Raw genomic sequence first — 6000 nt, 5'->3', positions numbered from 1 at the left:
ATGTTTTTGCACTTAGTTAAAAGTGGCAAGGATAGTGCAGAATCCCCTCTCTAGAACTCTGCAATCCCCATGGCTTCCCACATATCCATTAAATCCCAACCAAATACACCAACTGCTAATTCCTTTAATTGGGTTTTTTTTTCAGTAGCAATGCTAAGTCAAAACCTTTGAGAAATGTATTCTCCCACTGGAGAAATTTGGAGGCATAACCTTCATAATTTCACTGACATAACAGATTTTATGGAGAATTTTGAAAGTATTAACTCAGTTCCAAGGTTGGGTATCTGTGTATAGTCTATTTTCCATAGAAGAGTCCTCTATTTGAACAACTCTCCAGTCCAAATTATTTTAAAGATGAAGAATTGTGAAAACAGATGACAATAGATTTGAAAATGCTCCAGACCATTCGGCTGAATAGTCCTACAAATCGCCTAACCACATGGTTCTTCTTCACAGTCACATTAAAATGCTTTCCTCTCATCCTTGAGTCAGGAGGAGAGTATATCAGCTTAAACTGCATTGTTTCCTCAGTTTAAATTTACTGCAGTTCAGCAACGATGCTTGGCAGTGTTGCTGCCTCTCATAGTTTTAACAGTTCCTCATATCATGGAGAAATCTCACAGCAATGAGATTCTGAATGATTTCCTTCCCAACAATTGCTCTCCTGAATGTTTGCCACAACAAGGTTGGGATTTTGATTTTTTAATTATTTAAATTCAGTCTTAATTTGATTTTTTATTGCACATTTCTGTCAGAGAAACAGAGTAATATACTTATGTCCAATACAAAGTTTGCATGAGTGAGCTGAGTTGAGCAGAGAAAATACAGAACCTCAAATCGAAGAGCTTTCATTACTATTGCCTTGCCTTGCTTTCTTTCCTTTCTCCTTCCTTAAACCAGTTCCTCCATAACTCAGTTTTGATTCAGCAAAGAACCACTTTTCTCTCCTACCCCATTCTACCTTTTTGACTGTATGTTTGCATACAGTCCATATGTTCCATATGTTGCAATCTCCCTGGCACACCCTGATATATACAGGGGTGGCTTCAAAAATTTTAGCAAGGGGTTCTCTGCCTGGTTGCTGGGTGGGCGTGGCCATGGTGGGTGTGGCCTAGTCGGCCTCCTGAACCACAGCAGGGGGGGCATTTTTGCCCTCCCCGGGCAAAACAGGCCTATCGGAAATAGCCTACTGGAAATGGCCTCCCCAGGCTCCAAGGCCCATTTTTGGCCTTCCTGAACTTCCGGTAGGCCTGTTTTTTGGCCTCCCCGAGCCTCTGTGCATGCCCTGCACTTACCTGCATCCAAAACAGGCTGCACGGGGACTCCTGGGAGAGGAGGGGTGGTGTGGGCAGGGCCAGCCAGCAGTGGGATTTGGGGGTTCTCCGAACTGCACAGAAACTTAGCTAGAGGTTCTTCAGAACCCCTGCGATCGCCCAGCAGCCCACCCCTGGATATATATCATGTACAAAATTCAACTAGCAAAATTTCTGGATGATAGATTTATTGAGATCTAAAATCAGCTCTGTCCTGTTAATATATTTCTAACTATGTTATATCTTTACAGTAATTGAATGTTAATTGCAGAGGTGGGGGAATCTTGGCCCCTTTATGATTTGTGGACTTTGACTCCTGGAATTGGTGAGCCGGCATGGCTGACTGAGGAATTCCAGGAGTTGAAGCCTAAAAGTCACAAAAGGGCCCCTGTTCCTCACCACTGGTTAATTGGAATCAGACCTCTGGGAAGCTCTCTTGGTTAAATAGTGTAGGGCAGCCTTCTCTTGATGATGTGCTCCAGAATTCTGAACTCACAGCCTTCCCACAAAGCAAAGAAACTGTAGTCCCAATACATGTTGATGAAAGCTGGAATATAGGATACACTATACCATATTACACTATGTATTCATACTACACTATACTACATGATTATGTTTACCTACTTTCACTCATCACATTATGATTGATATTCTGAAACATTAACTGGTAAGAATTTCCAAAAGTGAAAATATTAACATTGGGCAGACACAATTTATCATTGACTTGCGCCACAAGAGGTGATGTCTCTAGTTTGGAGTTTTTCTCTTACAGCAGTTTCTCGTTGAATTCTAAGCCACATTCTGATTAATGCCCTCATTAATTCTCTCTTTCTCTGTGTTCCCTCTTTTCTTTCTAACATACTGTGGACAGATTATTATGTGTTTGGAGAATGTACTATTGCCCACAGTTCCTACAGCCTTTTATAAATGGAAGCAGGCATTAGCAGTGATGAGCAGAACAGGAGAGGAGACTTTAAGCACAGGCAGCTGCTTAAATGAACAATTGGGTCTTGATTGTATTATAATGTTGAATGCCAAACATTTGGAGGCAAATGTAGAAGGTAAAAAAGATTACATATATATATATATACAGAGGGGGGAGGGGTATGTGCATGACTTTTTATTTTATTTTATTTATTTATTTATTTTGTCACACAGTATATATAAGCGTAAGCATGAAATAACTATACAATATATAAGCATATATATAAGTTTGTAATCTCTAAGGATCATGGACCCTGGGTGAGCAAACAGGAGGGAATTAAGCAAAGTTTGGGAAGTTCAACAGAAGGTAGTAAGAAGAGTGACCCAGAAGCTGGGCATTCTAATGGATTGTGTGTTGAGTGTGAAGCTGAAAAGTTTATTTCCTGAATAGCTGCTGATTGCAAGGTGTGTGTGTGTCCCAAAAACTGCTGATTGCCTTTTGTGGGGATCCTGCTGAATAAACAGAGACGGTGAGAGATCGTGCCCCCCTGGAGGCACAATGTCTCCAGGGGGGCAAACTCACTGAGCAAGGAAAAAGCTAACAGGAGTTCACCTTGGGAATTAAATGGAGAACTCTAACCATTTTCTCTTCCTCTAAGACTCAAATCCTTGACTAATGCGAGAGCCCTAGAAGAAGAAAAAGAAAGAAAATCTTTTCCGGTGTTGTTAAGAACTAAAAGTAAAAAATAATGAATAGCAATCTGCCTTTGTAATTTGTAATACTTGTGGCATCCTCGTTTTCCTGCCCTAAAAGAATCTGAGAAAAACCAGAGCTAAGGGCATTTCATATTGCAGTCAGAGGACTGGAGCAGGGAGTTGCTACATTTTATTTGGTGAGGAAAATATGAAGCAGTTCACAACAGAAAAGGAAAATGGACAACACTCCATAAAGAAGACAGACAAACAAGCCCCAAGAACAATAAAATGAAATCGTAGTTTTTAAAAAAATAGCAAAATAAACAGCAATGTTCTGATAAACAGCCCAAAGTTTCTAAAATCTGCTGCAGGAATGTTCTATCATCACACATCTCTTCCTAAGGCTCTCTGGAATAACCAGAGTTTAATGACTTTGGAAAAAAACCAGTGGTGGGTTTTTAGGTTTTAGGAGCACAGTGGTTAGAATGCAGTAACGGAATAACAGGATTGAAAGGGATCTTGGAGTTCTTCTAGTCCAATATATACCATTTCAGACAAGTGACTGTCCAGTCTCTTCTTAAAAACCTCTAGTGATGAAGCACCCACAACTTCTGATGGCAAGTGTTCCGCTGGTTAATTGTCGTCACTGTTAGAAAGCTTAATTCCAGGTTGTTCCTCTCCTTGATTAGTTTCCATCCTTTGCTTCTTGTTCTGCCTTGAGGTGCTTTGGAAAATAGGTTGATCCTCTCTTCTTTGTGGCAGCCTTTTAGATATTGGAACACTGCTATCATTTATTTTATTTTATTTACTTATTTGCCAATCATATATAACATAACAAGTAAAAGTATAAACATAATTTGGATACATGAAAAGAGTAAGTAAAAAAGAATATTAGGACAGGGACGGTAGGCACGCAGGTGCACTTATGCACACCGCATGCCTATCATGTCACCCCTAGTCCTTTTCATTGAAGTAGACATACTGTCGTGACCCACTCCTCTTCTGACGGCCGGGTCGGGGAAGTCTGTATCAAGTGTGGCCACAAAGCCTCTGCAACTTTGCCAAAGTTCTATCAGAGTTCTCAGGGCAGGCAGGAGTCCAAGATGTAACTTCAGCAATCCAAATTAGACTTTGCCTGACTCAAAGAATGCCAGAAAGCAGATCCTTTATATAGGCCATGAGGTGTGGTTCCATAACTCAGCACTTATCCAGGCCTGCCCCTCCCTTCCTTTTGCTGATGTTGCCTCTCCATTCTCTGGAAGCATGGATCCATCCATCCTCCAGCTGCCGGCAATTCCAGCTCGTGACTGGCTTCAGGCTCCTCATGTTCACATGCTGTGGGGGAGGGGTTTATTTGGTTGGTCTGTCCGGGCATGGTGCCAGGACTGGGGGCTGGAGGCATGCCAGGCCGTTCGTCTGCACTATCAGTCCCTGGCTGAGATAACAGGAGATGAGAGGGGCCCGGCTGCAGAGAGGGGACGAGCGAGGCACAACACATACCCAATTCCTGTAACTGTTCTTCATATGTTTTAGCTCTAGTCCGGTAATCATTTTTGTTGCTCTAGGCTAAATCTGCTCACAGTTAAGAGATCGATCCTGACTAGGTCAAAGTTGGGTCAGCCTTCTATCTTTCTGAGGTTGGTAAAATGAGGACCCAGATTTTTGGGATCAATATGGTGACTCTACAATGTACTGTAGAGAGTATCGTAAAGCAGTATATAAGTACTATTGCTATTTTATTCATTTCCATAGTCTCCTTAAAGGGAAGATCTCAAAAGATGCCCACTCTTGTGATATTTTTAGATAGAAGTCACAGAGAGAAGGCAACCCCAACTGGGTTGTAATCCTGGTTTTAAAGGCAATCGTCACCTTAAATTCCATTTGGAGAGAAAATGCTTGTGCCAGAACAGATTTCTTTCTAGAGAATAAAAGGATTGAAGTCCTTTTCCATGACAGGAAGAGAAAGGGAGAAAATTCCAAGTAAAGCAAGTTGACAGTTGGAATTCTTGATGAGAATATGAAGGCAAGATAGGAGTGGGACAGTTCTGATTTAGTAAAATAAGCATCAATTCTCAGTAAGAAAGAAACATTAATACTGTAATTAATTATGGCTAGGTATGGTTCAGTATATTGCTACTCTATCTAGTCAGATGTGTTGGGAATGGTTTGTTCAAGCATGATTAATTTCTTTTGTGCTCCATTTCTTCCTACAAAAAAATAAGCCAGCAGTCATGGTTAAACCACTTGTCCAAAGTAATTACTTGTCACATACGCGAAATTAAAACTTATACTTCCATTCAGTGACTGAATGGTCCTATTCAAGTAGTTGATATAGGAATTCTGCTGGGTATGCAACATGGCAACTGAGTGATACAGTGAATGTTTTGTGGGGCCTGGAGGCTGTGGTGGCCTGGATGGGGAACAATATTTCAACTTAAACGCTGGTAAATTGGGTGGCTATGGGTGGGCCCCTCTGTATCTAGGAGTTTATCATCTTTGGTCTTGGATGAGGATGCAGTACCCCAGAAGATCTGGTGTGTAACTTGGGGGTCCTCTTGGACTCATGGCTCAAAGAGCAGGTGGCAGCCATGACTAGGAACATCTTTGCTCAACTCCATATTGTGCTCAGTTACACCAGAGAGCCACCCAGAGGCTCAGTCACTCATGCCGTGGTCATCTTTGTTTGGATTATATTGCAACATGACTTCCATGGGGTTAACCCAGAACTGGTATTCACTTATCTTCACTACCGGTTTGCAAATGGGAGCATGCGCAAGCGCTTCTCTTACATGTGCCACCTCCGTGCATGCACAGGACCTTTTGCGCATGCACAGAACATCAAGAATGGGACGTGATGACATCCAGCCAGGTGGGTGGAGCGTTCCGCAGCCACCGCTACCGGTTCTCCCAAACCAGATAGAACTGGCTGAATAGCACCACTGGGTTAACTTTGAAAAGTTCCTAGGAACTTCAGCTGGTACAAAGTACTGCCACGAGAGCTATATTGGGTACTCAAAGAAGGGAACCTGTAACACCTCTGTACTGTGAGCAGCATTGAGTGCCAGTT

The sequence above is a fragment of the Ahaetulla prasina genome, chromosome 3 (genome assembly GCF_028640845.1).
Source record: "Ahaetulla prasina isolate Xishuangbanna chromosome 3, ASM2864084v1, whole genome shotgun sequence".
Classification (NCBI taxonomy): domain Eukaryota; kingdom Metazoa; phylum Chordata; class Lepidosauria; order Squamata; family Colubridae; genus Ahaetulla; species Ahaetulla prasina.
This window is presented reverse-complemented; position numbering follows the sequence as displayed.